At 53.3% G+C, this 22,183-nt stretch overlaps 1 pseudogene; it reads right to left on the bottom strand.

Annotated features, from left to right (window-relative positions):
• Nucleotides 1-101: 101 nt before the first annotated feature.
• On the bottom strand, nucleotides 102-19,430 carry LOC141259350 (uncharacterized; annotated as a pseudogene).
• Nucleotides 19,431-22,183: the final 2,753 nt, after the last annotated feature.

Genomic DNA, 22,183 nt, shown 5'->3' with positions numbered 1-22,183 from the left:
GGCAAGAGGTCCTGTCCACGAGGGCTCACAGTCTATAGGGGGTGGGTGGGTAGACAGGAGGAAGGGGAGAGGAGAGGGTGAGATGGGTTAGCGGATGGGTCTCAGTGTGGGCTGTAGGCCTGAAGGAACAGGTGGGTCTTTAGGTTTTTCTTGAAGGTTCCCAGGGTAGGGGAGTGTCGGATGTGATGGGGGAGAGAGTTCCAGAGTATGGCGGATGCACGAGAGAAGTCTTGTAGGCGGTTGTGGGAGGAGGAAATGAGAGGGGAGAAGAGGAGAAGTTCTTGAGAGGAGCGAAGATCGCGCGGGGGGACATATCTGGAAACCAGGTCGGAGATGTAGGGAGGGGACAGGTTATGTATGGCCTTGTATGTTAGGGTTAGGGTTTTGAACCGTGATCTCAGGGCAATGGGGAGCCAGTGAAGGGCTTGGCAGAGGGGGGAGGCGGGGGTGAAACGGGGAGATAGGTGGATGAGTCGGGCAGCGGAGTTGAGGATGGTGTGGAGAGGTGCGAGGGAGGAAGCAGGGAGGCCAGTGAGCAGGGGGTTGCAGTAGTCGAGACGGGAGATGATGAGGGCATGGATAAGCATTTTTGCCGAGTCCTGGTCAAGGAACGAGCGGATTCGAGGCAATGTTCCTCAGTTGGAGTCGGCAGGCGGTGGCGAGGGCTTCTATGTGGGGCTTGAAGGAGAGGGAGGAGTCGAGGATTACCCCGAGGCACTTGGCGTGGGAGACAGGTGAGAGGGTGCAGTCGTTGATTGTGATGGATAAGTTGTGGAGCGGGGGAGAGCGGTTGGGGGGGGCAGACGATTATCTCGGTCTTGTCCATGTTGAGTTTGAGGAATTGGGCGGAGAAGAAGGATGAGATGGCGGATAGGCATTGGGGAATTTTGGATAGTAGGGAGGAAATGTCGGGGCCAGACAGGTAGAGCTGGGTGTCGTCAGCGTAGAGGTGGTATTGGAGGCCGTGGGATTCGATGTGTTTCCCCAGGCTGAGGGTGTAGGCGGAGAAGAGTAGTGGTCCCAGGACTGAGCCTTGGGGAACTCCAACAGAAAGGGGGTGGGGCGAGGATGAGGTGTGGGAGTGGGTGACGCTGAAAGTCCGGTCCGTTAGGTAGGAGGAGATCCATGAGAGGGCCAGGTCAGTGATGCCAATGGATTCTAGGATGTGGAGTAGGAGGGGGTGGTCGACTGTGTCGAAGGCGGCGGAGAGGTCGAGAAGAAGGAGAACCGAGTAGTGTCGCTTGCTCTTGGCGGTCAGTAGGTCGTTGGTGACTTTATTTAGGGCTGTTTCGGTGGAGTGGTGGGGTCGGAAACCGGATTGAAGACGGTCGAAGAGGGAGGAGGCGGAGAGGTGGGAGGACAGCTCGGCATGAACGTGCTGTTCAAGTAATTTTGAGGCAAAAGGGAGGAGAGATATCGGGCGGTAGTTGGAGACTATTGCAGGGTCAAGGGAGGGTTTTTTGAGGATGGGTGTGATTGTGGCATGCTTGAAGGATGATGGGAAAGTGCCGGATTTAAGTGATAGGTTGAAAAGATGGGTTAGGGAGGGGATGAGGACAGTTGTGAGGTTAGGGATGAGGTGGGAGGGGAGGGGGTCGAGGGCACAGGTGGTGAGGTGTGAGTGAGCTAGCAGAGAGGAGAGGAGGTCTTCTGTCATGGGGGAGAAACTACATTTGGGTGAGGGGGGTTGGGCTGTGGGGGTGGGGGGCTGAGCGGCTTGTAGATTGAAGCTTTGTCTGACTTTCTCAATCTTGTCCTTGAAGAAGGTGGCGAAGTCGTCGGCTGAGATGAGGGGCGGGGGGGTGCAGGGGGACGGAGTAGAGAGTTGAAGGTACTGAAAAGTTGCTTGGGGTTGCGGGATAGGGCGGTTATTAGGGAAGAGAAGTAGTCTTGTTTTGCATTCGTGAGAGCAGTCTTGAAGGCGGTGAGGGACTGTTTGAACAGGGTGAGGTGTTAAGTGGAGTGGGATTTCTTCCATTTCCGCTCAGCCACTCTGGACGTCTGCCGAAGTTTTTTCGTGAGGGGCGTTAGCCAGGGTTGTCTGTGTGCACGGGTTGTGACGTGTGAAAGCAGGGCAGCTTGGTCGAGGGCTGTAGTGAGGTTGGTGTTGTAGAGGGTGGCGGCGGCATCCTGAGAAGAAGCTAGGCCGGAGAGAGGGAGGAGGGACTCGGAGAGTGAGTGGAAGTTGATGCGTTTGAGGTTTCTACGGGGGTGGGGGAGTGTGCGGGGAGGGGCGATCAGAGGGGGGGGAGAGGGAGGAGAAGGTCAGTAGGTTGTGGTCAGATAGGGGGAGAGGTGAGTTTTTGAGGTCAGCGAGGGAACAGAGGCAGGTGAAGACAAGGTCCAGTGTGTGACCGTCGGTGTGTGTGGCAGATGAGGTCCATTGGGAGAGACCGAGGGAGGAGGTTAGGGATAGGAGTCTAGAGGCGGCGGTACAGGGGGTGTCAACGGGGATATTGAAGTCACCCATGATGATGGTGGGGATGTCAGAGGAGAGGAGGTGGAGGAGCCAGGTTGTGAAGTGGTCAAAGAAAGAGGAGGGGGATCCTGGGGGATGGTAGATAACTGCCAGTTGGAGGTTGCAAGGGGAGAAGATGCGCACGGAATGTGCCTCGAAGGAGGGGAGGGGGTAGGAGGGGGGCGGCGTAATCGGGATGAAGGAGCACGTGTTGGCCAGGAGTAGGCCGACGCCTCCACCACGGGTGTTGTTGGGGCGGGGGGTGTGGGAAAATGTAAGTCCACCGTAGGAAAGGGCGGCCGGGGAGGTTGTGTCAGAGGGGGTGAGCCAGGTTTCCGTGATGCCGAGGAAGGAGCGCTTTTTGGACATGAAGAGGTCGTGGATGTATGGAAGTTTATTGCAGACCGAGCGGGCGTTCCAGAGGGCGCCCGGAAGGGAGACTGGGGAAGCAGGGGCGGGAGGGATGGGTCTGAGGTTGTTGAGGTTACGGGGGTTGGTTATATGTCATGGGAGTGGGGGGGTGGTGTGATGGGGTGGGCCAGGATTATGGGAGATGTCACCCGCAATTAGGAGGAGCAGGGAGAGGGTGAGAAGGTGTGGGCAGGAGAGCTTGCATGGCGGGCGTGTTTGTTTGGAGATGGAGGGTTGAAAGTGGAGGAACAGTTCAGAGGAGAGGGTGAGGTGAGTAGGTAGGATGGAGGGAGAGATGAGCATTTCATTACTGGGAGGAGTGATGAGTGGGGGTAGTAGGAAGTGGAGAAGGATGGGAGTGAGGGTGAGAAGAAGTGGGAACATTGCGGGGGTGAGTAGTGGGCGAGAGGTGACAGGAGTAGGAGGCAGCCTTGGAGCGATGTAGGTGGGGTGAGTCCTAGTGGGGAACAGGTGGCCGCATGTGGGGTGCTGCTGGGGGATAGGATGCGATCAGGGATGGAGAGCAGTTCAGGGATGAGTTGCACTCCAGGGGAGAGGTACAAATAGCCGGGGTGGAGATGAAGGTGAAGTAGCCGGGGGGAGATGCAGCAGCCGTGGACTAGGTGATGGAGCCTGGATGAGAGGGTGCGGCTGGGGATAGGATGATACAGCAGGGATGGGGTGATGCGGCGGGGATGAGATGAAGCAGCCGGAGATGAGGTGATGCAGCAGGGATGAGATGAAGCAGCCGGAGATGAGGTGATGCAGTAGGGGTGAGATGGTGCTGTCAGAGATGAGGTGATGTAGCCGGGGTGAGGTGATGCAGCCGAGATGAGAGGAGGCAGCTGAGGATGAAGGGAAGCAGCCGATGATGGGAAGATGCAGCCGAGGATGGGAAGATGCGGCCGAGGATGGGAAGATGCAACCAAGGATGGGAAGATGCAGCCGAGGATGGGATGATGCAGCCGGGGGAGGGATGATGCAGCCGAGGATGGGATGGTGCAGCAGAGGATGGGATGGTGCAGCCGAGGATGGGATGATGCAGCCGAGGATGGGATGGTGCAGGTGATGCAGCCAAGGATAGGATGATGCAGCCGGGAGCAGTATGATGCAGCCAGGGGCTCAGAAGCGGCTGGCAGGGTCAGGGGCAGGCAGCAGGGTGGGAGGCAGGATGAGAGGCAGCCAGCAGGGTCAGAGGCGGCCAGCAGGGTCAGAGGCGGCCAGAAGGGTCAGAGGCAGCCAGGAGGGTCAGAGGCGGCCAGCAGGGTCAGAGGCGGCCAGCAGGGTCAGAGGCGGCCAGAGGGGGTTCGTTGCGGCCAGGGGGCCGGGTGCGGAGGGGAGTCAGGTGCGGTCGGGTCCTGTGAAGCTGAGGGCCCAGTTCATTCAGGGGCACGTTGCAGATAAGGGCCTGAACCTGCAGATGGGCCAGGTGTAGCTGAGGGGGAAGGTGAGTATTTATATATTTATTTTTAAAAAAATCATTGGCCATACTACTATGAATGACTATGGGGTGCATTATACTTTTTGTATGACTAGGTGTGCATCATACTTTATGGATAACTATGGAGGTACATTATACTTTATGGATGACTATGGGGTGCATAATACTTTATGGATGACTATGGGGGTGCATTATACTTTATGGATTACAATGGGGTGCATTATACTTTATGGATGACTATGGGGGTGCATTATCTTTATGGATGACTATGCGGGTGCATTATACTTTATGGATGACTATGGGCTGTGCATTATACTACATGGATGACTATGAGCTGTGCAGTATATTATATGGAGGACTATGGGATTCATTATATTATATGGAAGACTATGAGAGGTGCTTTATACTCCTTCTATGGAGCCCCATGACTTCTATGACCCTGGTGAGTATAATGGTTTATTTTCATCTATACATTAAAGAACAACAGCAGAACGAGGGATATATACCAAAAAGGGGGATTTATACCAGAGTGGGGCCCAGGATAAGGGACATATAGCAGAGTGGGTGAAATATATACCAGGATGGGGCCAGGATGAAGGGACATGTGACATATATACCAGGATGGAGGACGCATATGTGACACCCCAGGGGTCTGGTTGCCACAGTGATAGAGATATTACGTCTGAGAGCAGGTGGGAGGTCCTTTGGTCAGGGATCCTGTGCATGCCACACCTCCTGCCCAGTCTTGGGAGGGGAAGGACTTCCCCTATATAAACCTGGGGCTGAGGCAGGGTAGGGAGTTCTGAGAGGAGAAGACAGGGAGCAGAGCTGCTCTATGGGCTCTGCTCCACAGGCAGGCCCTGTCCAGGGGCCTGAGCCTGGAGTCAAGGAGAGTAGAGACAAGAAACAGCAGAAGCAATACTACTACGAGTCAGGGGCTGGCAGCTGCAGAGCTTGCCCTGACTGAGAAGCTTTCTTACCAGACCCGGCGTCCGAGGCTGTGGGGACTAACTCTTACCCAGCAGCAGAAGCCGACCGGCAGGGGATTTCAGGTCCTCAGGCCCAGAAACCCGAAGGCACGGTCACACGCGTGGGACCAGCACCGCCATCGTGGAGTGGAAGCCATTAGAAGGCCCCGAGTCACCGGCCATACGGGTGAGCACCACACGGTACACTCAGGGACGTGGGCTACTTATATCCGCTTCTAGCAAGGTAGCCAGAAGAGTACAGTCAGTTTGGGAGGCCTACAACTCCGCCTGGCCAGGGGAGATCCCATCTGCTCAAGGACTGACCAGGCCCCGTTCACTAGCAAGTACTCCGGGAGGGTCTATCGTTGTTACCAGTAAAGACCCTGAATTACACCGCACCGTCTCTGAGTGGTTCCTGCTACCCCCATCATCCACATCTGCTGCCCTGAGGCCATACCCCTCCCGTTGGGGGTTATACCATCTACGCTGCACCATCCATCCACCGGCCTCAGCGGACTGTCCTGCAGCGGCAGCTCCATAGCTGCATTCAACGGGTGGCGTAGTCGTCCAACATCTACCGCTGTTACATCGCCGCTCAGTTTGACTCCCTGGGCACGGACCGGGTCACCGCCACGAGACTACAACCCTCAAGAGATCCGGCTCCGGGTAAGCTCCCGCGTGCGCAACGCAGCGTGACACAGGCCCAGGGGCGCGTCAACTTTGGCGTAGTCGGCAGGATTTCGTGCCCGCAACCACCGGGTACTGCGTGCCTGAAAAAGAGACTTTTAAAACTTACCATCCGTGAAGTTTTCCCGCCATCGGTGAAGATTCCCGCCATCCGGCGCCATTTTCAGCCTTCTTCCCGCCATCTGTGAAGATTCCCGCCATCCGGCGCCATCTTCAGCCTTCTTCCCGCCATCCGTGGAGTTTTCCCGCCATTGGACGCCATCTTGAGGACGCCGCGCGGGAAGAAGAGGGGCATGGACTTCGAAAGCGCGCGAGAACTGAAGCCCCGCCTCACGTCCGGACGTTGCGTAAGGTCCTGGAAGGAGCCCAGCAGACGCCGACGTCACAGGAGCGCGACGGAAGGTCCTCAACCCTGACGATCCACTGCGGAGCCGCGGCCTACGGAAGAGGATCATCGCAAGGTAGGTCACGGTCCACTAGGGGGGAGGAGGACACCAGGAACGGACAGCAAGATGGCGAACCGGCAGCAGACTAAGCTGCCCAGCATCGGCAGCGCCCCAGCCGTCGCGGGCCCCGACCAGCACCAGGAGAAGACGCGTGATGCAGGAGCGGTCGCGGGAGCAGGTAAGAGGAGTCTCCCTGTCCCGGACGCTGCCAGCGTCAGCCTGCTCCCGGGCCCCCTGGTGGAGCCGCTGACCCCGGGCGCTGCGAACACCGACCTGCTCCAGCCCCCGCAACAAGCCCTGCGGCCGAGCCCTCCAGCCCTGGGCACCGCCACCACCAGCCCGCGCCCAGGCCCAAAGTCGCACTCTCTGACCCCGGGCGTCATCAACGGCGACCCTCTCCAGGCCCGGTCGCAAGGCCTAGTGAACCAGGGCGCCGCTGTTCCAACAGTGCCCTCTACTTCCAAAGCACCCCCGGCCTGGTCGCAAGGCCGAGTACCCCCGGGCGCTGCCGCCCCTACGGCGCCCTCAACCTCCACAGTGCCACCCCTGGGCGCAGATCTTTTCGCACAACATGCCAGCCCGGACGGGCACCGCGGACGTGATCTCTATCCGGGTGATGTGGTTGCCTTCACCCGGCATAAGGGTGCCAAAGGACTGTACGCCCTCCATGTACACCGTCTGACTGAGGAGGAGCTGCAGTACTACCAATACGAGGAAGTCCAAGAGGACCCGGACGGGTCTGAAGCCTACACCCAAGAAGGAGCAGGAGGATGCCGTTACTGAAGTACGGTAAAGTGGAACTGTACATAGTTACCCGTAGGGGTACTTGTGTTGCTAATTAAAATATGGTCCCCGTTGGGACAAGTGTGAACTGTTCCCGTGTGTCCCCTATCCTTAACCAGGCTGAGGACTGTGAGCAGCCATCCCATCTCCCCACAGGCTGAGGACTGTGAGCAGCCAATCCTTATCCCCACTGGCCGAGGACTGAGAGCGGCCATATCTTGTAAATATTATGTGTTTCCAGTTATTTATAGGAGTCCTTGGTGGATTTACCGGGAATCCTTTGTACAGTTAGTGGAGCGTAACCCAGGATGGACTAAAAGACTGTTAAGGACTCGGGGTAGGACAGACCCCTACCTGGTTACGTCTCCCTGTTTTGGTGAAATGGACACCTTGCTTTTCAAAACTGCACCCGGTTGCGGACACGCCGTAACCATCTTATGTGTTTTTCTTATTGTTATTGTTATACCTTGTTATGTTTTTCTAAAAAAAATATGTTTAGTCCCGGAGTACTAAATTTCACTAGGGGGGAATGTGACACCCCAGGGGTCTGGTTGCCACAGTGATAGAGATATTACGTCTGAGAGCAGGTGGGAGGTCCTTTGGTCAGGGATCCTGTGCATGCCACACCTCCTGCCCAGTCTTGGGAGGGGAAGGACTTCCCCTATATAAACCTGGGGCTGAGGCAGGGTAGGGAGTTCTGAGAGGAGAAGACAGGGAGCAGAGCTGCTCTATGGGCTCTGCTCCACAGGCAGGCCCTGTCCAGGGGCCTGAGCCTGGAGTCAAGGAGAGTAGAGACAAGAAACAGCAGAAGCAATACTACTACGAGTCAGGGGCTGGCAGCTGCAGAGCTTGCCCTGACTGAGAAGCTTTCTTACCGGACCCGGCGTCCGAGGCTGTGGGGACTAACTCTTACCCAGCAGCAGAAGCCGACCGGCAGGGGATTTCAGGTCCTCAGGCCCAGAAACCCGAAGGCACGGTCACACGCGTGGGACCAGCACCGCCATCGTGGAGTGGAAGCCATTAGAAGGCCCCGAGTCACCGGCCATACGGGTGAGCACCACACGGTACACTCAGGGACGTGGGCTACTTATATCCGCTTCTAGCAAGGTAGCCAGAAGAGTACAGTCAGTTTGGGAGGCCTACAACTCCGCCTGGCCAGGGGAGATCCCATCTGCTCAAGGACTGACCAGGCCCCGTTCACTAGCAAGTACTCCGGGAGGGTCTATCGTTGTTACCAGTAAAGACCCTGAATTACACCGCACCGTCTCTGAGTGGTTCCTGCTACCCCCATCATCCACATCTGCTGCCCTGAGGCCATACCCCTCCCGTTGGGGGTTATACCATCTACGCTGCACCATCCATCCACCGGCCTCAGCGGACTGTCCTGCAGCGGCAGCTCCATAGCTGCATTCAACGGGTGGCGTAGTCGTCCAACATCTACCGCTGTTACATCGCCGCTCAGTTTGACTCCCTGGGCACGGACCGGGTCACCGCCACGAGACTACAACCCTCAAGAGATCCGGCTCCGGGTAAGCTCCCGCGTGCGCAACGCAGCGTGACACAGGCCCAGGGGCGCGTCACATATATGTATATATATATATATATCGTCATAATCCAGAAATTTATACACTATTGTCTACCTCACAAAGTGTGCACAGTGTAAGAATTTATAAATTATTGCACACATAGGGCCCAATTCATCGAAGCTTTTATTCTAGAATTCTACTGTAAAAAGGTTTGAGAAGTTGCAAAGCTTTGGCACAATGCAAGGCTGCGCAAAAGTACTGCGAGTTTTGGTGTTCTGACGCTATGTTTGCCCTGTTCTGACAAAGTGGGCAAAGCTGGGGCTGGGACATGGCAACTCCCACTTATCAAAATTCATGATGAGCAACGGCAATCGCTATGCCACAAATCTTATTCCCACTCCTTTACTTGTGTAAAATTTGTGGCGAGGCACTGACAGAGGCGCACTCCACTTTTCAGACACTACTGATTCATTATGAGGCACGTCATCAACACTGGCATTGTCCTGTTGAATCGGGGCCTTAGTTGTTGTGAAAGGTGAATATCAGAGCCATACACGCCACATGAATACAGCAACCTATTGCAGATGCTTGCTTTTGGGATGTGATTCTTCCTTTTTTTTTTGTCCAGTCTAATTTTGTAAAGTCAAGTGGCCATGTTTTCTCTTATTTTTTTAATCTTTTTAAGAGAGGTCATATTTTAGTTTTTGAATGCCTGTTTTAATTTTTCAATTTATCATTTGTACAACGTAGACCCCAAAACCATACTGCATGCTGTTGCCATATGATCATTTCCAGACATGAACCTTTTTATTCCCCCCGTCGCATCCAAGTGTGTAAAATCCCTATGTAGCGCCCCGAGGGTTCAGTCACTACAGAGGTATTGCATCTCACCCAGAGGTGTGATATCTCATTTCCAGGTAAGGATGGAGTGTGGCGACAATGCTCCCGGGAGTGAGAGCAACCACCCTCAGCTAGTAACCGGAGGCCGTGGCATTGCATGTGCACGGCCTCTCACTACACCCATTAGGAAGGCACCATATAGGACCCAGGGAAACGGAACATACGTTTGCCCGCCAAGGCCCGAGGCAGCTGGACAGAAACGTGGTCAATTGTGGGGTGCGACAGGCCAGAGAAAGGACACACGAAGGGGGTCCTGAAAAGCATTCCAAAGGTGCCTGGGAGTTGGCCGAGCCCTTCACCTGGTGAGCACAGCACGACGTGGGTGGCCATTACCTGCAGAAGTGGTTTGGAGTGTAAAACTGTGAGTAAAGACCCTGGACTGCATCACTGGACTCTGAGTCATTACTGTTGCTTCCGCGCACCATCACCCCCATCCTCTGCACTCACTGCCCTGGGGCTATACTCCTCTCGTGGGGAGTTATACTACCCCCTGCTGCACACACATCAGCCTCAGTGGTCTGCCCTGCAGCGGCGGTTCTCAGTGACCGCAATCCATGGGTGGCGTAGTCGGACATTTAAGCATTACAAAACCGAAGAGACAGATCCGCCACTGGTTTGACCGCCCAGAGCCACGGGACTGGGTGGCCGCCACGGAGACTACAACCCCCAGCGTTACGCAGAGGCCCGGCTCCGGGTATTCACACACACACACGGCCCAGGGGGCGCGTCAACTTTGGCATAGTCGGCAGGATCGAAACCAACCCGTTATCAGCGGGTATTGTGTGCCTAGAGACTGTTTCACTGTATTGAATGTGGCGCCCGCCCCAGAAGAACGGACGCCATGATGTGCACGCCAAAAAACAACAAGAAGCCACCTCCCATCGTGGGCCAGGTCCCAGAATGGCGCCAAGGACGGAGCCCGCCCCCAACAGCCATGAGTGCGGCTGCAGAGATGTCCATCAACGTGGGGGGGCAGCCCCTGAGAGTGATTGTCAGCAGATTGCCCCGGGACCACCCCCAACAGGGGCGAAAGGGAAAGAAAACCGAGGGGCAGGGTGTGGTTTGGATCAGTCTCGGCAGACCACACCCGGAGATGGCGAGCAGCACTAGCCCCAGTACCCGTGCCAGTGGCCTACTGCAGGCCGAAGCGGCTCCGTGCAGCCTCGCGGAGCTGATGGCCCGGCTCCCCGAGAAGACCCTGAATTCCTCCAGGCTGGACTGGAGGATTTGGATCAGAGGATGGTCCAGGCGCAGCGGGAGGCCATTGCGGTGTGGAGAGAAGAGATGGGCCGGTGGCTCACGGCCCGGCAGCAAGAGGCGCTGCAACCACCCGACAGTGAGCCTGCCCCTGAGGACGGAGGAGGACCGCCTTAGGCTGAGAGCGGCGCTGCAAAGGGAGCAGTTAAGGGGGACGCCCCTGATACCAGCCAGGACGCCACTAACCTGCCCCTGGACCCGTCGTGGAGCCGATCGCCCCGGAAGTTGCTGCACCTCCTCCTCCGCTCCGCCGCCTGCACCTAGGCCCAAAGCCCCAAGCGTAGCCGCCGGACCATGTCCCACGCCGTGCCCCTTGATCCTGGGTACGGCCGGAAGCAGCCCGCTCCAGGCCCGGTCGCAGGGCCTGATGCCCCCAGGCGCCTTCCAACAACGAGCGCCCCCGGTCCCAACACTACCATCCTTAGGGGCTGACTTGTACAGTCAGCTTGCCGGGCCTGATGGAGAGCCGGTCCCCCTGCCATGCGGATGGGTTCACCCTTGCCACTGGAGGGACCTGTCCTCGGGGGCCGAAGCCCCACTTTCTCCACTCCTGCCCGCTCCACAGCCAGTCACCATCCCCCAGCTCCTGGATGAAGAGGTCCAGATAGAGTGGGACCAGACCAAGGAGGACCTAATGGGGTTTTCACAGGAAACGCGGGCGGACGCAGCTCGCAGGCGGGAATTCTGCCGCCGTGAAATAGAGCAGCTGGAGAAGGAGAAGCGGGCGCGGCGCCAGAGGCAAGAACAGCTGCAGGCCCGGAGCGCGGAAGAAAAGACCCGGACCCGCCGAGACCCCCAGGCTGTGTGCGGTCCCACAGTTACCGGGATCGTGGTCAAATTCCACCAGGAGAAGGGGTGGCGGTTCATACGGGACCCGACGATGGAAACAGACCTCTATGTTGACCGGGGGGATGTGGAGAGTCGTCTGCTCGCGGGTCACCCGAAACGGGATCTGTTCCCGGGGGATCAGGTATCATACACCCGACACCGAGGTCTGCGAGGGTGGTACGCTCTTAACGTCCGGAGGGTGGAAGAGCACCGCTACCCTGAATTCCGCTATGCTGAGGACCCGGATGCGGATGAGCCTGAAGAGGATGAGGCGCAGGGATACCGCTACTAAAGCGCAGCGATAAGAAACTGTATATAGTTACCCGCCAGGGTGAAGAAGTTTCGTGACACGCCGTTTGCGGATTACAAAAAGTTTACCCGGATCGGGATTATTGTCAAGTTTATTTGTTTACCAGAAGTTACCCGAAAAGGGTCTGTGAACTATCCGGCTGAGGACTGGGAGCAGCCAAACTTTCTATCCGGCTGAGGACTGGGAGCAGCCAACCCTTTCTATCCGGCTGAGGACTGGGAGCAGCCAAACCTTTGTAAATAGTTGCACTTCTTAAAGTGCCCTCTATTGGTTTTATACACACCTACCTTAAAGGATACCTGAAGATGTTTGTTGCACTTAGAAGAATTGCACCTTGTTGGGTGACATGGACACCGGGTCGCGGCAAGGACTGTGACCTGCTAAAGAGACTTCGTCGCAAGAATGTTGCTGAGAATAGTTTGAGTTTTCTACTTGAAGAAATGTTTATATACATATATATGCTACGAGTTATATATTTGAAAGAAAATTTTATATCTATTAAAAAGTAAAGTTTAATAATGCTGAAAGTAACAGGAAAAGTTGTCTCCCATAAAGGGAAAAAGAAAATGTTGAATTGCTTTTATATGGTTGAATTTAAAAATGTTTTTGCATGTCTTGCAATTAAATGTCTTTTGCTCTGTTCCAGCCCGTGGACGTGCTGTGATTTACCAGGGGGGAATGTAGCGCCCCGAGGGTTCGGTTGCTACAGAGGTATTGCATCTCTCCCAGAGGTGTGATATCTCACTTCCAGGTAAGGATGGAGTGTGGCTCAGGACCCTAACACCCACATGCACTACACCACATTTCTGGGGGACAGGGCGACAATGCTCCCGGGAGTGAGCACAACTGTCCCTGTCCCTGGCTGGAGTGGGGGGAGGGAACACCTAGAAAGGGGGAACCCGGTAGTGTGTGGGTGGGGAGAGTAGATCCCGGGTGCACTGTATAGAGGAGTATATAAGGTGGGCACCATCTTAGAGTCAGAGTAGAAAGAGAGAGAAGGAGGCTGGGAGCAGAGGCTCTGCATGGGCTCTGCTCCGCAGGCAGGCCAAGTCTCAAGGCCTGGTCCTGGAGGAGAGGAACGGAGAGGAGAGGAATGGAGGAAGCTCTAGGAGAAGACTGAAGGGACCCCAGGGGTGCGGACTGGCCAGCCACCACCGCACGCCCACCGCTACCAGAGTACGGGGGTCAGGCCAAGAAAAGGGAACTGGATCCCTCATCTAGTGGAGGAGAGCAACTACCCTCAGCTAGTAACCGGAGGCCGTGGCATTGCACGTGCACGGCCCCTCACTACACCCGTTAGGAAGTCACCATATAGGACCCAGGGAAACGGAACATACATTTGCCCGCCAAGGCCCGAGGCAGCTGGACAGAAACGTGGTCAATTGTGGGGTACGACAGGCCAGAGAAAGGACACACGAAGGGGGTCCTGAAAAGCATTCCAAAGGTGCCTGGGAGTTTGCCGAGCCCCTCACCTGGTGAGCACAGCACGACGTGGGCGGCCATTACCTGCAGAAGTGGCTTGGAGTGTAAAACTGTGAGTAAAGACCCTGGACTGCATCACTGGACTCTGAGTCATTACTGTTGCTTCCGCGCACCATCACCCCCATCCTCTGCACTCACTGCCCTGGGGCTATACTCCTCCTGTGGGGAGTTATACTACCCCCTGCTGCACACACAACATTAGCCTCAGCGGTCTGCCCTGCAGCGGCGGTTCTCAGTGACTGCAATCCACGGGTGGCGTAGTCGGACATTTAAGCATTACAAAACCAAAGAGACAGATCCGCCACTGGTTTGACCGCCCTGAGCCACGGGACCGGGTCGTCGCCACGGAGACTACAACCCCCAGCGTTACGCAGAGGCCCGGCTCCGGGTATTCACACACACACACGGCCCAGGGGGCGCGTCACCTACAATATGTATACATGTACAGTATACATATTATAGGGTTTGGTACTCACTCGGCTGCGGTTGAGGTAGGCGGGAAACAGTTTCTTTAAAAATGTCCAAGGCAGGTTTATTGTATCTTCATAAACCACACTTTCAAAGTAAACAAAACACAGCCTTGTCCGACACAGAGTAACAAAAACAGCAAATGAACAGTCCATGCATTACGGAGGGTCCACCCGCTCACAGTCAGTGTCCTTTAGCACAGACAGGCTGGAGGTCTCGACGCCTCCAGCCACAAACACTGCATGAGACACTTGGTCTCCATTTTATTTACAAAAAAACACACCCCGGGGTGGGGATATGTGAGCAACCAATCCCACCCATCTCTTATGACTGCTCGTAAAAACCGGCCCCGAGACACCCTATTAACCCTCTCAGCACTATACGTGCTAGAGCATGCTTTTTCGGTTTTACATCACTGAAGCTACCAACCTCAGTGACATATCTCCCCTCAAGGACCTGTCCGGCGGCTTTGTACCTTCCACTAACAAACAGTGGACCCTCAACAATGCGTCAGCATTGCCATGCAGTTTCCCAGGCCTATGATCTACATGGAAGCTGAAATCCTGGAGAGCTAGGAACCACCTGGTCCCTCGGGCATTGTTCCCCTTCTTCTCACTCATCCATCTTAGTGGGGCATGGTCTGACACCAGACTGAACTTCTTGCCTAAGAGGTAGTATTTTAGAGTGTCCAACGCCCACTTGATGGCTAAACATTCCTTCTCCACTATGGAGTAATTCTTCTCACAAGATGTCATCTTCCGGCTTAAATACATTATGGGGTGCTCTTCCCCGTTCATCTCTTGTGATAGGACAGCACCCAGCACAGTATCCGACGCATCCGTTTGGACCACAAACTCTTTAGAAAAATCTGGTGCCACCAACACTGGCTGATTACACAGGGCCTGCTTTAGTTTTTGGAAAGCCGTCTCAGCTTCTGGAGACCACTTAGCCATAGCCAACTTTGTCCCTTTAAGGAGGTCCGTCAAAGGGGCGACTATAATGGCGAAGTTAGGGATGAACCGGCAGTAGTAGCCCCTGATGCCCAGGGTCGCTCTGACCTGCTTTTTTGAGAGAGGTTGTGGCCAACCCTGGATCGCATCAATTTTATTTAATTGAAGCTTTATCACGTCTCTGCCTTCAACATAGCCCAAATATCTTGCTTCCTCCATGCCCATGGCACACTTCTTTGGGTTGATGGAAAACCCTGCCTTCCGTAGAGCATTGAATATCGCCTGGACTTTGCTCAGATGGCTTCCCCAATCCTGACTGTAGATCACGATATCATCCAAGTAGGCCACTGCATGCTTCTTATGGGGAGCTAGGAGCCGGTCCATGGCTTTCTGGAAGGTAGCTGGAGCGCCTTGCAACCCAAACAGCATCCTGGTGTATTGGAAACACCCATCTGACATTGAAAAAGCCATCTTCTCCTTGGCCTCTTGGGACATTGGAATTTGCTAATACCCTTTTGTAAGGTCAAGGGTGGTAATGTACCTGGCCGGCCCTAGCCTTTCAAATAGTTCATCTACCCTAGGCATTGGGTACAAATCAAATGTAGAGACCTCATTTAGTTTACTATAGTCATTGCAGAACTGCCATTCTCCATCTGGTTTCGGCAACAAGACTATGGGACTGGACCAGCCACTCTTGGACTCTTCAATGACACCTAGACTCAGCATGCTCTTCACCTCCATCGAGATTACCTCTTGGCGGACTTCAGGAATCCGACATGGCTTCATGTTCACTTGGACACGAGGCTCTGGAAGCACCTCATGCTCTATGATCTGAGTACACCCTGATAGATCCGAGAACTGGTCCTTGTTCTGCTGCAGCAACTCTCGGTATTGTTGCTTCTGGGCACGTGAAAGCAGTTATGCCACCTTAACCTTTCCCAGGTTGGCTTCCGACTTCGCCACCAAACACGGAGCTTCCACTGGCTCCCTATCATGCCATGGCTTTATCAGGTTGATGTGGTACACCTGGTAGGTGTAGCATCGGCGTCTCTGCCCCCTGACAGGCAGAGACGCCGCCCCCCTTACCGCCGCGCTCCTGGCCCGGAGTCTTCAGGCTCTCCTGCTGCTGCCGGTGCGCGCAGCTTCCCGGGCACTGTGCTTAGGGTGCACGTGCGCTCCCTCCCTCTTAAAGGGGCCGCGCACCGTCCTAAGGAGTCCCCGGCCAATGGCCGGAGGACTTCTCATATAAAAGGCACCTCCTCCAAAATGGAGGTGCCCGTGCAAGGTTGTTGCTCTGTGTACTAACTCTGCTTCAGCCCTCAGGTCCCGCTGCCAGTCTGACTACCAGTCTAGTCCGCTAGCCTGACTACCAGTCCAGTCCGCCAGCCTGACTATCAGTCCAGCCCGAAAGTCTGCTTACAGCCCAGTCCGCCAGTCTGTCTATGAGCTTGGCCAGTCCGCTTATCTGGAGCCTTTACCTGCTACCTGTCTCCACCAGCCAAGTACACTCTCCAGCCTGACGGTCTGCCTACGGTCCAACGCACCAGTCTGTCTATGGGCCAGGCTAGCCTGCCTACCCGGAGAACATACCAGTTACCTGCCGTGCCTACCAGCCTGCCTACCTGGAGGCTCCTGCCAGTTACCCGTGGTGTCCTCCAGTCCGTCTACCCGGATCACCCATCAGCCTGCCTGCCATGCTCATCTGTTGTACCGGTCAGTCCCTGCCTTCTGACCCGTGGGAGTCACCTGCTCTCATACAAGGACTGGCCCAGAGTAACACCTGGTCCCCCTGCTCGGTCCTTCCCTGGTTCACCGAGTCGATTGAGCCACCGTGCAACCTTGTTCAGTCCGAGTTGATACCTAGTTATGCCCCTCTGGTCCCTCCTTGCACCGCAGCACAGACATTACAACAGCCGGATCCGTAACTGTAGGGTTTCCTTATCCCTGGTTGGTGGATTTTATTGTTGACATTGCCAATCTTTTCCACTACTTCATAGGGGCCCTGCCATTTAGCAAGGAATTTGCTCTCCACCGTAGGTACCAGCATCAGTACCCGATCCCCAAGGTTGAAGTGTCTGACCCTCGCCGATCTATTGTACACCATCGACTGTGCCTCTTGTACTTTGAGGAGGTTTTCTTTCACAATGGGCATCACCTCTGCAATCCTTTTTTGCATCTGGGCCACATGTTCGATTACACTCCTGTGGGGTGTAGATTCCGCCTCCCAGATCTCTTTTGCCACATCCAGGAGTCCACGGGGGTGTCATCCATACAACAGCTCGAAAGGGGAGAATCCAGTAGAGGCATGTGGGACTTCTCTGATGGAGAATAGAAGGTATGGCAGTAGACAGTCCCAGTCCCAGCCGTCTTTCTCTACGACCTTCTTCATCAAGGCCTTCAAGGTTTTATTAAACCTCTCCACCAAGCCATCTGTCTGTGGGTGATAGACTGAGGTCCTGAGTTGTGTGATTTGCAGGATCTTGCACAACTCCCTCATTACCTTTGACATAAACGAAGTCCCTTGGTCTGTTAGGATCTCTTTGGGCAACCCCCTCCTGGAAAAGATATGGACCAACTCCCGGGCTATACACTTGGAGGAAGAGTTTCATAGTAGTATGGCCTCCGGATACTGTGCAGCATAGTCCAGTACCAACAGGATGTACTGATGTCCTTTGGTGGACTTGACCAGGGGTCCCACTAGATCCAATGCGATCGAACGGGACCTCAATGACAGGCAGAGGCACTAAAGGGCTACCGAAGTGAGCCACTGGGGAGGTCAGCTGACAGGTGGGACAGGAGTTACAATAATTCACTATCTCTCGGTGTCACCCGGGCCAGTAGAACCTCTGGGGAATCCTTTCTTGGGTTTTTTCTACCCCCAGATGACAACCTAAGACACGTCCATGGGCCATATCTAACACCCTGCATCTGTACAGCCCTGGCACTAGTAACTGCTCTATTACCTCTCCTCTGAGCTTGGTGACCCAATATAGTAACTCCTCATTTACGGCAAAGTACGGATATCAAGTGTCAGCCCCCGGCTCTTGAGCAACACCATTAAGAACAGTGACATTATCAAACTCCCCTTTTAGAGTTAAGTCTATGAGCTGGGCGGTTCTAAAGTTTCTCCCGGACACCTCCAGCTCAGGGATGTTGGCCTCCGGGGATGTTGCCTCATCCTCATCCCCAACAAGCACACAAAGAAAACTTGTCAGCGGCGGCCTATGATGAGGTTTCAACCAGCGACCTGGTTGTTGTCCGGATAACCTGGCTTCCTCCCTTTCTCCCACAAGTCCCAAAACAAGGCAAAGTCCCACCCTGTTATAACAGGGTGCAACAGGTCCTTGACTATGCCCACCTTATGGGACTCGGCTCCACAGTTTGTGTCTATGACCACTCGGGCCACAGGGTAGTTCTTAGCATCACTATGGATACAACAGACACCGACCTTTTTCCCCGAAACCAGCCTATGAGGAATTGTAGCCCTCACTAGGGTTACCAAACTCCCCGAGTATAACAGAGCAGTTACTTGCACTCCATTCACTGACACGAGGCATGCCTGCGGTCCCTCACCTGGTTGAGAGAAAGCACGGCAGGCAGGATATTTAAAGTACAAACAGCACCGTCCTGTGCTGCAGTCCATTGGCTCATTTGTCATGGGGCATCGGGTGGCTATGTGACCTGGGGTGTGACATCTCCAACATACTGTTATTGGGTTTGACCTTTGGCAGCAACTCAGACCCCTCCTGGGCTCTAGGATGCCCCCAGATGTGGCTCTAGTTCCCCTCTTTTGGGAACCCAGTATGGAGACACTACGACCCCTGGCTTCCCCAAGGAACTCTCTACCGCCTGGTACTTTTCCACCAACCCCACCAGGTCATCAGCATTATGGGGATCTCCGTGGGCAACCCAGGTTTGCACCGGCCTGGGGGGGGAGTGTATGAACCTGTCCATGACGACTCTCTCCACCATCTGTGCTGGGGAGGAAGATTCAGGTTGCAACTACTTTTGGACCAAGTGTAGGAGGTCGAACATTTGGGACCAGGGAGGTTTGTCACTGCAATAAGCCCAGTGGTGCACTTATTGCGCCCTGACAGTCAGAGTCACTCCCAAGCACGCCAAGATCTCCGTTTTTAATTTGGCATATTCTTTTGCATCCTGCAAGGCCAAGTAATAATAGGCTTTCTGCGGCTTGCCTGTTAAATATGGTGCTAGAACCTCTACCCACAGCTCCGGAGGCAATGTCTCCCACTCCACCACCCTCTCAAAAACCGTCAGGAACGCCTCTACGTCATCACCCAGGGTCATCTTTTGTAAGGCTCTTCTTACCGTCTTCCTCACATGAGAGTCATCACCTTGAGTGGGAGGTGCCCTGCCACAGATCATCTCGGCTAGGAGCTCCATCTGCTGCTTGTGCTGCTTCTGCTGTGCCTGCTGCTGCTGTTGCCACTGCTGCTGTTTCTGTTGATACTGCTGGAGATTAGCCTGCTCCAGTTGCTTTATCAGCTCCTCCATGCTGCCGGATGTCCCTTGCTGGCTGGTGGCCTTCACCCAGGACATATCACCATATGATATAAGATATGTTTCACGGAGGCTATTAGCTTCCGTGAACTGAAACCATGAGGTTTGCTCAAGCAAGTTATTTTCTGAGAGGGTTAAACCTCCATTTTAAAAGGGAGTGTTTTTTGTGAATGACCATTGTGAAGGGTGGGAGGTCATTTACCATATCTCCACCTCAGGGTGTGGTCTGGGGTTTAAATACTCAGCCAGCTGAGGCATTCAGTGTTCAGTAGGTCTGGAGAGAGGAACTCCAGATCTGTTTGAGCGGCGCTATCCTGAACCACGTGGAGTTGCTGAACTCTGAGCAGGCGGATCCCTGCTACCACAAAGACTGTGCTTTTGTGTTACCATTTTGCTTTGTTTTCCCTGTTTTTGCCCAAAAGGCCGTGTTTTCTTTTATGGACTCAGTGTTGGTTTATGCTGCATTTTAATAAACCAACCAGAAGTTTAAAGAGACAGCGTACCTGTGTCTACCTCCGTGTGCAGCTGAATGAGTGATTTACCACAAATTAAATACAGTTACACACATTGTTACTTTTTGCACACCTATGTTAATATTCCAGTTTGGCAATGGTACACTACACAACTAAAATGTAGTCTGTTACAGTATATTTAGGCAGGGTTCCTACCTCCAAGCATTTGTTTTGACTTGGTCCTTTTTGACCAGGGAGAATTGATGTGCTTTAAAATTTGCCAACAAATATTACAGTAAGTTAAGACATTCAACTCTGTGGTCTGCTTTGCCACACCTGTTTAAATTGTCAAACTGGAGACACATACACGCTAGACTGATATTATCGGCAGGCTGTTGTTGAATTATACTTTTTGTCCATCACGTGACCCCTGCCTAGCATTCCTGGTTGATTTAATATTTTTCCTGGGTTGGCTAAGTGTTGTAACAAAGTTTTTGACAAGAGTTAAACATTATATTTCGGTCAAAGATGTATGTTAGACCAAAATATGGCATGAACAATGGATGTAGTAGTGTGATAGGAAAAAAAACATGTGATGGAAAAAAAATATGGAGCCACTAGCACTAGCAACATGCCACTCATCTCAAACACAGCAGGATGATGTAGCCTCTGACAGCGACACGATCAACTAGATTTTCTAGGCATTATGCATAGAGTGGTATGAAGAGTAGTGATGAGCAAATGTGCTTGCCACTGCTCAGTACTTGCTCAAGCATCACTATGCTCGATAAGTTCGGCGCTCGGCGAGTATTTCCGGGTTGCTCAGGCGGGAACTCGGGTCCCCTCCCTGCATGTTTGGCACTCTTTAGAGAGCCAATGCACATGCAGGGATTGCCTGCCATGCACTATAATGCCTTAGTCATGTTGGTTGTGGGCATTACAGTGAATGGCTGGCCGCACAGCATCATCAGGTCTATATAAGACCTGGCGCAGCTACACAGTGTAGGGAGAGCTGCTGCTGAGTCAGGGAGAAATTTGCTTGTTTATAGTTAGTATAGGTATTCCACAACATATATCTATATCCATCTGAACTAACAGTCCTTCTGAGGATTAATCCAGCTGCATATAATCAGTGCTAGGCAGGCAGGCAGTGTATATGGCCGACTGCAGCGTATGATACAGCACAAGAGTATCCATTGTACATCCTTTTAGTATAGGTATTCCACAACATATATATATCCATCTAAACTATAGTATATGTGGCAGACTGCAGTGTATGATACAGCACATGAGGGTCCATTGAACGTCCGGTCTGCTGCTGCTATAAAAATTACAGATATTTGTAGACATAGCCCCAGATATCAGAGGCCAGGGCAATTTTTTTTATGTTAATCCTGGCTATTTGCTTAATAGCAATCCATAGTATACCATTTTTCTGCTTCATTTGCTTGTTCTCACTGCAGAATAAAGCCAGATCTGTTTCATATTTCAGCGATAAAAATGCAGAAATTTGAACTGAACGTGGAAAATATTGGCCTCCTTTTCTATTCTGTTGCAGTGTGTCGGTCAAGCTATTCACACTAGGTCTCTGTGAAGAATTGTATTAGTAAATTACAGGCCTGCTATTTAAAACCATGGTTCTCTGTCAGATATATCACCTATAAGAGTGTTCCAAAATCAGACATTTCTTCCATTTCCATTCTGTTGCAGTGTGTCGGTCAAGCTATTCACACTAGGTCTCTGTGTATAATAATATTAGTAAATTACAGGCATGCTATTTAAAATCGTGGTTCTCTGTCAGACGCATCGCATATAACTGCATTCCAAAATCAGCCATTTCTCGTGAACATGGAAAATATTGTCCTCCATTAAAAATGGGCAACGTGCTTGGCATGGGACGGGGAAGTGGACATGATGGTGATGGTGCATGCAGAGGCCAAGGACGTGACTCTGGGCAAGCTGAAATTGGGCCACAACAAACATCCACATCTTGTCGCTTGACGTTCTTGTCCCAATTACTGTCCCAATTATTAGACAGAGTGCATTTTTTGGCATAAAAAACAAGATTTTGTATTCTAAATCTTTTTAATTACTGATGTATAAAAACAAATGCTATGCAAATATCATATAGGTGTAGAAAATGGGCACAAATTCCATTGCCTCCATTTATATATACAGTGGTGTGAAAAAGTGTGTGAAGTTCTTTATTATTAAGGGAAAAATAAATCCAAACCTACAGGGCCCTGTGATTTAAGCGATTGCCCCCCCCCCCCTTAAAACATAAATTAACTGTGG

Source organism: Phyllobates terribilis, unplaced genomic scaffold (genome assembly GCF_046119375.1).
Source record: "Phyllobates terribilis strain yellow unplaced genomic scaffold, ASM4611937v1 Scaffold_1__5_contigs__length_1240528914, whole genome shotgun sequence".
Lineage (NCBI taxonomy): Eukaryota > Metazoa > Chordata > Amphibia > Anura > Dendrobatidae > Phyllobates > Phyllobates terribilis.
The sequence above is the reverse complement of the archived record's forward strand: the minus strand, read 5'-3'. Positions and strand labels throughout refer to the sequence as shown.